Source organism: Armigeres subalbatus, chromosome 3 (assembly GCF_024139115.2).
Source record: "Armigeres subalbatus isolate Guangzhou_Male chromosome 3, GZ_Asu_2, whole genome shotgun sequence".
Classification (NCBI taxonomy): domain Eukaryota; kingdom Metazoa; phylum Arthropoda; class Insecta; order Diptera; family Culicidae; genus Armigeres; species Armigeres subalbatus.
Window position 1 is genome coordinate 342,589,646 of NC_085141.1, and position 11,736 is coordinate 342,601,381.

Below are 11,736 nucleotides of genomic sequence, written 5' to 3' on the forward strand. Positions count from 1 at the left end.
AAAGAAATCAGTGTATGAGCAATAAATCAATATAAAATTTCCACAAATAATGCAAATTTTCATAAACAATTGAGAAATTAGCACTTTTCAAAGGCAAAAATTGTGCTAAGTTAAATTTAACCACATTCCTCCAGAGGTGAGCCAGCCAAGGGCTGAAAACCTCTTTAATAAAGACGATAATAATAATAACCACATTCCAAGCACTGTGGTATTATAAAAGAAGAATTTTCCATAAAAAAATCAAAATGTTGCACGGAAAAATACAAACTTTCCATAAATAAATCAGTATTAGCAAAGCAATGAACAATTACAAAATTTTCCACAGCATAAATTTTTTTTCCACAAAAAAAATAAAACCTTCCAAGGAAAAATCAATAAAGAGCAATAAAAAAATATGAAAATTCCCATAAAGAAATATAAAAAAGCAATAAAACTGAGCATTTTTCCATAGATGAGATAGCTTAGTTAGTTAAAGCACCAGTCTAGCGTACTGAGAGTAGTGGGTTCAAGTCCAATCGAAGGGAAAGTGGTTTCCCCCAATACATTTTTTTAATCAAAATCTTCCACATATTCACATTTGAGTTTTCAGAACATTGTAAATTTATTGTTGATAGAAAAAACCACACCTAACTATCCTTTTTCTACAAAAAAGTATGAGAACTAAGTTTAAATTTCAATCTACACAATGACAAAACTAGGTGAAAATGTTTCCTCCTCCCAACGCGCATGCCAACGACGTCGCCGGTTCCACGTTGTCGCTCGTTGTAGGATCAATGCGCACTTGGAGTTTTCGAAAGGTAAGTACTGGGCTGCAAAATGGTGGGTTGACATCAAGGAAGGAGCGCCCAACATAGCTCTGGTCCCCACAAGTTCCTATCTCACGCTGCTATTCAAATGAAGTGAACGTGGTTGCTATTCAAGAAGTCCGATGGCCTAGATCCGGAGAACGTGAATTCCAAGCCGTGGACCCCACGACTAATGGAACGTACACACGGTCAAGCAGTTCGACCAACATTGACTCCACCTCCCGTTTATTCAAACATTCATCAATTTTTATCAACACCGACACGAACAATCAATTTATTCGACCAACAATATCACACACGAACGACCGAAGCACCAACTCGAGCACCAACCATCAAAAAATATATGGGGGTTTGTGCAACTTCACTACAAATGCTCAAACATGTTCGGCGAACCTTGACTCCACCCCCGACAACTCAAACCAAAATCAAACCGTTTTAATTTTTTCCAACCGAGCTGCCAACTGTCAAATGGTTGTTCGAACAACTTCACACACGTTCCAACAAAGCAGCAACCGAAGCGTTTTCTTGGGGGTGGAGTCAATGTTCGTCGAACTGCTTGACTGGTGTGTACGTAGCATAACACTGCATTCAAGTATAGCATCTATCAGAGCGGCAGCAGGGACTCCCAAGTAGCACACGCAACATCCTCCTAAAGGCACCTTGTTTCTATTCAGTTTCATTAAAGGCATTGGAAAAACATCAAAGTACGAAAATGTTGCATCAAGATAGGGTGACCATATGAAATTTCCCCAAAGGAGGACAGGTTCTTCAAAACGTGTCGAAAAGGAGGACATTTGGTTGGAAAAGGAGGACATGAGAAAGAAAATACCAAACACAAAACTTCTTGTATTTGATTTTCAATTGATTGATTTTTTGGGATGTCGAGTCAAATACGACATACAAGCTTGTTCTCGAACTTATTAAAACTAAAATAAATGAGAGAACAAACTCACCATCTTCATAGTAAATTTCAATTTAACAAGCTTCAACCTATTTTAATAATGGTGGACAAATGTTTGATATATCAATAAACTGACATTTAAGGCAGCATTGCACAGAATTTTAGCAAGAAAAACTGACATTTGTTAAATTTTTATGACTTAGCCGAAACGATAAGCAATAGACAAATGATGGAATATTACTTAAGATACCTTGTAGCAAGTAGCTTTTAGAATAAAAATCGGAAATTAAAATAACTTGAATTTAAATGAAAATTAAAATTAATTAAACTAAATATTAGATTTTATTTAAATTGAATTCGATCAAACCCACCGTGCTTCACACGCGAGTGAGCAAGAGCCCTACCACTTGACATAACAAAATGTAAATGAGTCTCCAACTGAGTGCCTGAATATAGTTCACCTACATATTTCGATTTGGCGGTTGATCTCTCTAGCAATGCAAAAATCGTGCGGGCAGCGACCCCACTAAAATCCTTTCAGGGTCTATTAACCTTTTGCTCGTATCCCTCCCAACCATAAACTTCTGAGCGTGTATCAAACAGGCTGATTATGACTGTTAGCTAGAATGAGAAAAAAATAGCGAGAGATGTAATTGTCGAGAGGACGATCCAATAACTCGGCTTATCACGAAAATTCAACTTCGTTGTTTTCTTGATATCCGGTGCCGAAGATCGCGAAAATGGGTTAATCTGAGGATTTGAAAGTCTTTTCTCGAGCACTTTGAACTGATTAGTGGAAGAGGCAGCAGTGATTCCGAAGTTGTCCTCGCGCCGTGGTTTGAATATTGAGATCGTAGATAGCCGTAAAGAATATTTCGTGCAGTGAGAAGGCGTGCAAACACTGCCGAACAAGAAAGGTTCGTGGCCTAAGCTGCATGTGCCCGATCACACCACATCGGACAACGTCATCGCTGACCCCACCATCAGCTTCAGAGGTGTCCTGGGTACGCCCGGAAGAGGGTATCGTACGCCAAAAGCGTGCCCTAGGCAGGGCGAAAACGAGACACCGTTCACCGAGTTCATTCGCTGCGATTTTCCGCCTAGTTCCGTCGAGGAAAGGCACCCGGCGGGTTCACCTCACCACCCCCCGTTCATCTCCTGTTCATCCGTCATCAGTCGCCGGGCGGCAGCATAAAAAGGTCGTGAGTACTCATTCGTGAATGTAGTGTTGTCCTTGCGCAAGTGACTTTGAGAGCCCGCTGCCGAAGGTTGTACCGGTCAGCGTGGCATGAACGAAATAGCATGAACCGTCGCACGAAACCGAGAGATAGGAAAGCACACGATATAGAAACATAACCCCAAACACGCACGTTGACTAGCTAGAGGATAGATGAAGAATGGGAAAGGTAGAAACAAGTAGAAATAGACACTGAATTATATTATAACGCGCCGCGCCTAAAGTTAGATTCCTAGGACTTGTATAATAAATTGAATTGCACTGAAATAAATGAGCTTGATGGTAGGACATGGGAAGATGTACGTTTTTAAAATGTCTTATGAGGAGTGAAACTGGTTGAATGTTTTTAGGTCACACGGGAGTTCGGTAGTTTGTTTTAGTATTTTTTTGATGTATAGGGGAAGTTGGCTCCGAAACCAACTGGAGTACTGCCGAATCGAATACAGGTCAGTACAAAAAGTGAATGGAGAGGCTTGACTGATGATGATAAAACCCCCATTTGTTGAATTTAGCATCGGTCGACGATTGGAAAACTTTTTGGTCAATTATATTTTTTTTCGCTATCCTCTTGTCCTATTTGAACAGTTGTAGTCAGCCATCTTGTTTCCCGCCCAGAAGTTTGGGAAAATAGGAACCTTCTCCTGAAAGGTCTCGTAGTCGGGCACACTCAACCTTGGTAAATGGTCTCCCCTCGGGAGTGGCGCATAAACCATTATACTTAAAACGGGAACTCGTACGGCTGACGGGCTATAACCTTGTAGACCTGCGGAGATTATTTTTTGAATTCCAATAAGTTCATGGTATACGAATGGATTTAGACACGGCTCACAAAGTTAAATGTATGTCCACAAGGCTTTCAACAGTTGTTTGTAGAAATTCAACAATGTTTTCAGAGTGGTTACAACTACTGAGTGGGTGTTTTACTTACACAATAAGCTTCCAAATACAGTTCACCTTGAAAGGAGAATGGGCATTTAACTTTGATTCACTTTTAAATTACATTGTCATTTTTATTCCAGGCACATTACTCACAATTTTGGGAAAATATCCTTCAAGTGTTTTAAAACATTATTTTGACATATTCTAATTCATTCATCTAATGTTTGTTATTTTCAAAAACTAGATGGAAATGTTCCAAGTTGGAAAGCAATTAAACGCAAAGCAATAACAAGAAAAAACTCTTCGGAAATTAATGTCTAGCATTGTTAATTGTTTCCTCAAAACATACAAAAAGGAGTACCGAGTACAAAACTTCATAATCGTATGGTTTTTATGGTGAGTCAACATGCAATCCCTTCGAAGTGTTGAATGGTGCTGTGGTAGAGTGAAGGATTATCAATCACAAGATTAATAAATCGAATCCAATTTTTTTTTTTTTGTTTTTTTTTCCGCTGTAGTATTTTGCAACATTATTGCAATTTTACTGAAATCGAAGGATGTTTCCGTAGGCTCCACCTCTTGCGCTTTTTAGATTGCAAGAAAGTTATATTTGATGGAACATACACAAAGATTGTTCTTTTCTAATAGTTGCAACACAGTGAAATGTTCAGTAGTGAAACAAGTTGTGCTGCTTGGGATGTCCAAGGGCTTGACGATCCCTCCCCAGGCCATCTGCGAGTTGTGCCGCCTGCCTAGGATGTGGTGGGGTTTGACAGTGGGCCCTGTTAAACCTCTATAAAAAGCTGCATGTATCCGCAAGTAGGCTCCGCCAAGCGACCGTGTACCGCTCAAAGCGCACAAGCCCAAGTCCTGGTGTTATGTGGGACGCTAAACAGCCCTGACACGACGGCCCTCCGACGAGACAGGAGGTTTGCGCAGGCCCAATAAACCGCCTTTAAAAACAACCATTACGAACGACATAGAAGATAATACGACTCGACACAATCGGCAACGACCTAGGCGACAAATAAAGGATCACGATTGGAAGCTTGGAACAAGGAACTGCAAGTCGCTAGGCTTCGCAGGTTGCGACAGTATAATCTACGATGATTTACGTCCCCGCAACTTCGACGTCGTAGCGCTGCAGGAAATCTGCTGAACAGGACAGAAAGTGTGGAAAAGCGGGCATCAAGCGGCTACCTTCTACCAAAGCTGTGGCACCACCAACGAGCTGGGAACCGGCTTCATAGTGCTGGGAAAGATACGCCAACGCGTGAGTGGGTGGCAGCCAATCAACGCAAGGATGTGCAAGCTGAGGATAAAAGGCCGTTTCTTCAACTATAGCATCATCAACGTGCACTGCCCAAACGAAGGAAGACTCGACGACGACAAAGAAGCGTTCTATGCACATCTGGAGCAGACATACGATGGATGCCCACTGCGAGACGTCAAAATCGTCATCGGTGACATGAACGCTCAGGTAGGAAGGGAGGAAATGTATAGACCGGTCATCGGACCGGATAGTCTGCACACCGTATCGAAAGACAACGTCCAACGATGCATAAACTTCGCAGCCTCCCGCGGAATGATAGTCCGAAGCACTTTCTTCCCACGCAAGAATATCCACAAGGCCACATGGAAATCACCTAATCGAGTAACGGAAAATCAAATCGGGCGTGGAACAGACAAAACTCGATTTTCCGGAGGAAAAAGCGTCAGCAGGAAGATCGAGACCGTGAAGAGACGGAGGAACTGTACCGCGCTAATAACGCACGAAAGTTCTATGAGAAGTTGAACCGTTCACGTAAGGGCCACGTGGCACAGCCCGATATGTGTAAGGACATAAACGGCAACCTTCTTACAAACGAGCGTGAGGTGATCCAAAGGTGGCGACAACACTACGATGAGCACCTGAATGGCGATATGGCAGACAACGGTGGCGGTATGATAATGAACCTAGGAGCACGTGCGCAGGACATGCGACTTCCGGCTCCGAATCTCCAGGAAATCCAGGAGGAGATCGGACAGGTGAAAAACAACAAAGCCCCTGGAGTTGACCAAGGAGAGCTGAGCTGTTTAAACACGGTGATGAGGCACTGGCTAGAGTGCTGAACTGGGTGATTACCAAGGTTTGGGATGATGAGGTTCTGCCGCAGGAGTGGACATGGAAGGTGTCGTGTATCCCATCTACAAAAGGGCGATAAGCTGGATTGTAGCAACTACCGCGCAATCACATTGCTGAACGCCGCCTACAAGGTACTCTCCCAAATTTTATGCCGCCGACTAACACCAATTGCAAGAGGGATTTATGGGTGAATGCTCTACCACAGACCAGGTGTTCGCCATACGTCAGGTATTGCAGAAATGCAGGGAATACAATGTTCCCACACATCATCTATTTATCGACTTCAAAGCCGCATATGATACAATCGATCGGGACCAGCTATGGCAGCTAATGCACGAAAACGGATTTCCGGATAAACTGATACGATTGATCAAGGCGGCGATCGATCGGGTAATGTGCGTAGTTCGAGTTTCAGGGGCATTCTCGAGTCCCTTCGAAACGCGTAGAGGGTTACGGCAAGGTGATGGTCTTTCGTGTCTGCTATTCAACATCGCTTTGGAAGGAGTAATAGGGGAACTGCTCCTTGAATTCATACCATGTACCCAAATCAATACCATTCGAAAACAAAGAATTGGTGCGCTATTTGTTTTGTTTCTCATTTTTGTAATTTTTTTCAGCAGTGAGCACGTCGGAAAACAACAAAACACGACACAAATTGAGCCTAAATTGCCCGTTTTGCGAATGTTATTGATATAGGATCATGTTATTAATAATGGAACAGATACCCTATGAAGGGCAGGGATTGACACGAGTAGTACGATTTTCACGAAGCTCGTTCAGTTATTTGGTTTCGCCGACGACATTGATATCATGGGACGTAACTTTGAGAGGATGGAGGAAGCCTACATCAGACTGAAAAGTGAAGCTAAACGGATTGGACTAGTCATCAACACGTCGAAGACGAAGTACATGATAGGAAGATGCTCAAGAGACGTCAATGTGAGCCACCCACCACGAGTTTCTATCGGTGGTGACGAAATCGAGGTGGTTGAAGAATTCGTGTACTTGGGCTCACTGGTGATCGCCGATAACGATACCAGCAGAGAAATTCGGAGACGCATAGTGGCTGGAAATCGTACGTACTTTGGACTCCGCAAGACGCTCCGATCGAATAGAGTTCGCCGCCGTACCAAACTGACTATCTACAAAACGCTTATAAGACCGGTAGTTTTCTACGGACAGGAGATCTGGACGATGCTCGTGGAGGATCAACGCGCACTGGGAGTTGTCGAAAGGAAAGTGTTGCGTACCATCTATGGTGAGGTGCAGATGGCGGACGGTACGTGGAGGCGAATGAACCACGAGTTGCATCAGCTGTTGGGAGAAACATCCATCGTTCACACCGTGAAAATCAGAAGACTGCGGTGGGCCGGGCACGTAGCCAGAATGTCGGACAGTAATCCGTTGAAAATGGTTCTCGACAACGATTCGACGGGAACGAAGGCGAGGTGCACAGCGGGCAAGGTGGATCGATTAGGTGGAGGACGATTTGCGGACCCTCCGCAGACTGCGTGGTTGGCGAAGTGCAGCCATGGACCGAGCTGAATGGAGAAGACTTTTATGTGCAGCACAGGTCACTCCGGCCTTAGTCTGAGATTACATCTATCAGAGTGGAGGCGGAAAAGCAGAGCATGGAGTTGGTTTCATATTGATGGGCAAGCAGATGAAGCGAGTGATGCGGTGGAAACCCATTAGCGAACGAATCTGTGTGTTGGGGATACGGGGTAAATTCTTCAATTACATCCTAATCAACATTTACGCAGCGACAAACGATAAATCAGACGTTTTATGAATGTCTTGATAAAGCCTATGGAGAGTGCCCAAAGCATAACGTGAAAATTGTTATCGGAGACGCTAACGCTCAAGTCGGTAGAGAGCACTTTTTCCGTCGCATAATCGGTAGGGAGAACTGTCTAGGACGTGGTGGGGTTTAGCAGTGGGCTCTTCTAAATCCCTCCCAAAAACCACAAGTGTCCGTAGACAGACTCTATCAATATGACGGTATGCCACTTCAAAAGCACAAGCCCAGGGAGTGCCATCGGCACATTAGGGTTTACCCCAGTAAGACCCTGATTATGGTATACTGGTTGCATTTTATTAGACTTTGTCTCTGGATATTGGAATATTGTGGAAGCGAGGGCTGATAGTCTGGTTATTCTATTCTACCAACGAGGGCTGGTAGTCTGGTTATACCGGTGTCCAGGCCTGTCCGGCCTCGAGGATCCAGACACGCATGTAACACAGCTAACCCTACACCACTGCAAGGCGGCTCAACTGCTGCTACAACAGCCAGTTGCCGAGTGTAAAGCTGATGTAGCCTTGCTGTCTGATCCATACCGTATCCCTGCTGGAAACGGCAGTTGGATTGCGGATAAGTCTCAGATAATGGCCATCTGGACTTGCGGGCGATACCCCATCTAGGAAATATTATCATTACCTGATGATGCGGGTTTTGCTATAGCAAAGGTAAACGGTGTTTACTTTTGTAGCTGCTACTGTCCTTCCAGGTGGAGTATAGTGCAGTTTACTAGGGCAGTCGACATTCTTGCAGCGAAACTAACTGGCTTAAAATCATTAGTTGCAGCAGGCGACTTCAATGCGTGGGCAGTGGACTTGGGATCCCGGTCCACAAACGCTAGAGGTCATACGCTGCTAGATTCGCTAGCGGTACTGAATGTAGTCCTGCTAAACGAAGGCCAAGTGCCAACGTTCAGGGGACCGAGTGATGATGCATGCATCGACGTGACCTTCTGCAGCGCGGGATGGATGGTGGAGCCAGAATTGAAGGTTCATGAGGGGCATCCCAAGCAACCAGAAGTCGGCTAAGAATGGCTATTTTGGCTTAATTAATGGTGGGTGGGAGCGTAAAAGTGAACTTTAAAGTTCCGTTAAGCATGCTTGGAACTTGATGTGAACCATAGTGAACCAATTAGTTCGGTTAAGAGAAAATTTAAGTAAAATTTGAACTTCTGGTTGCTTGGGATACCTCCAGTGACCATCAGGAAATTCATTTTATGGTCCGGTATACCTCCGTCGCAACCACAAGGCGAATCGGCAAAACCGATATAGGATAGCGCACCTCGCAGTTCAATCCAGAACTCTTGGAGAAATCACTACGATGGGCAAGACGAACAACGGCATCAAGTGGCGATGAGTTAATCAATGTACTAATTCGTGCATGTCCTGTTACGCTGGGATATGGATACTCTGAAGTAGTGCATAACGGTGTAAATCCGGTCATTTCGCCAGGCTCGGTACAACACTGAAGCTGACAATATGACGTCCCTAACCCCGAATCCCAAGGTGTCAGGCGACCCGTGCTGGGGGGATGAATGGCCTGGGGGGTGAAACAATTAGCCAGGCAGTTAACGGAGCCTGTAATGCTGGGTAGACATTAGAGTGGGGCGCAGTTGTATGGAAAAACGCAAACTTCGTCCGATCAAGTGAGATCAAGGTTTTTCTGAATCATTTTGGGACCTCAATCAACTGTGCAAAATATGGGCTCGATTGGTTGCGACCTCGCATGCCGCATCGCGATTTAAATTTACATGGAGATTAGTATGGGAAAACTTACTTTTTCACATTTTTGCTATTAGCGGCTTCAATTTATCATCAATCACGTGACTCAATACGTTAGCATATAGTCTGAAAGATGCCAAAAGACTTTACCGAAGAAGGTACGTAGCTGGAAGGTCTACAAAAAATGTTATTACGTTTCGAAAATTGATTGTTCAAACCATATGCAAGAAATCAATGTTTCTGCCAGCACTACCGGACGACCTATGGTTATCAAGGGGCAAACCCATCTTCTTTCTTGTCGTTTTTTTCTTTGTGAAATGATTCAGGATAGCTCCCACGAGCTCTAAAACCCTATAAGATCAATTATTTTGAAATAACACTCAGTTAAATTATTGATCTACGTAGTTCGGCAGTGCTGGCAGAATAAACGATTTTTGCATATGGTTTGAACACTCAATCTTCGAAACGTTATAACTTTTTTCATGGACGTTCCAACAGCGTGTCTTCTTCAGCAAAGTTTTTCGGCATTCTTTGGGTTATACTTTAACGCAATGTGCCACTTGGTTCACGTTGAACTGAAGCCTCTAGTAGTAGAAATGTAAAAATATACGTTCTCCCATACTATTTTCCATACAAACTTCGAACGCCATGCGGAAAGCGAGGAAGCAACCAATCGGTCTCGAATTCTGCACAGTTGTTCATGACCCAGAATGGCTTCGAAAAACCATTGATTTGAAAAAATGTAGACACTCTTCGTGTTGCATTACGGAGTAAGATCTACCACACTGTGCTCTAGTTCTTACTATTCTTGTTAATACTTATGAGTGATGGTCGGAAGAGTATGGAACGACTATAATTTGCTTTTAGATGACCCATTTTTTGCTCCTTTTGGATGGAGTCAAAACCTAACTCAATTTTAGGCTGGTTTTCGAGGCCGACCCAAGTAACACCAAGCATTACAATATTGCACATATATCAATCACAAAACGGCATGCTAAATGCTAATTGCATTAGATCTGTTTTAACGATGTGTTGTTGCATTTATTTATCAACTGTCAGACAACGATACTCTAAATCAGCAGTACGAATGCAGCAATACATTACTGGTGCTTTATTTCAACATGTTAAAGTAATAAACCATTAATTCGGTCTTATAAGTGTCCTTTTCCACTTTAAGTCAACTTTTAGGGCTGTGTTTTTTACATGCATATGTAGCTTCATGGTTACTTGGGGACGACATGAATCTCCAAGCTCCAGAGCGCCGATTAATTAGAAAAGAAGCGGATACAAATTTGGTGGATCTGCTGAACCCTCTGACTGATTAGAGCTCTGTGTAAAGGTGAGATTCGGAAATGCCAAACGCAATGAAATCAGATCTCTATACAAAAACGAATTCGGAACTCATAAGAAGAAGCAAAATATGTTTGAACTTCAGTACCGATGCATAGTCAAGATCAGTATTATCCCACTTATTGTTGAGCCGAAACTGATTGAGGGGCGCGCCTTTGAGAGTTGGTATAAGCCATTTTTCGAAGGGTATAAATAGCGGTACCTTAATCTAAAGAGGCCTTACATTAAGCTTGAGAAATATATGAATTAAAAATGACTACTTCATTTCTTCTCAATAGAAATGGAGCAGAAAGACATGCACTAAGCGAATGACACGGGTATACTACAAAAGTTCAATGAAATGGACGCAGTGGTTCATCCCGAACAAAAAAAAATCGTGCATGCGATGTGACGATGCCTAGGAGGACCAAACATCCCGGAAATCGACAACCTGCGTACTGGTGGATAGACACAATTGCAGACCTTCGTAGAACCTGTCTTCGAGCTAAGAGAACAGACGCTGAAAAGGTCGAGAGACGCCGGGTGTTTCAGACAGCGAGCAGAGCACTGAACTACGAGATTAAATGTAGTAAGAGAGCCTGGTTTGCGCAGCTGTGCAGGATGGCGAAAGACGAAAGATGGCCAATCCATGGGGAGATGCATACAGATGGTGATGGCTAGGACTAACAGCACGCCACCTGAGAAATCCCCGGAGATGTTGGCCAAAATAGTCGAAGGGTTATTTCCGACGCATGAATCATCAAACTGGCCCACTACCCCGTACGAGTCAGTCGCCGTGGTACCGCTAGTGACTAATGAGGAGCTTACCCAGGTAACCATTAGCACTTTATTTCGCCTTTTCGGCTATATAGGGCTATTATAGAGCCAGTATGAAGTTTGTTAGCTTTGTGGTAGCCTTATAGTCGGACGTATGGCTTAT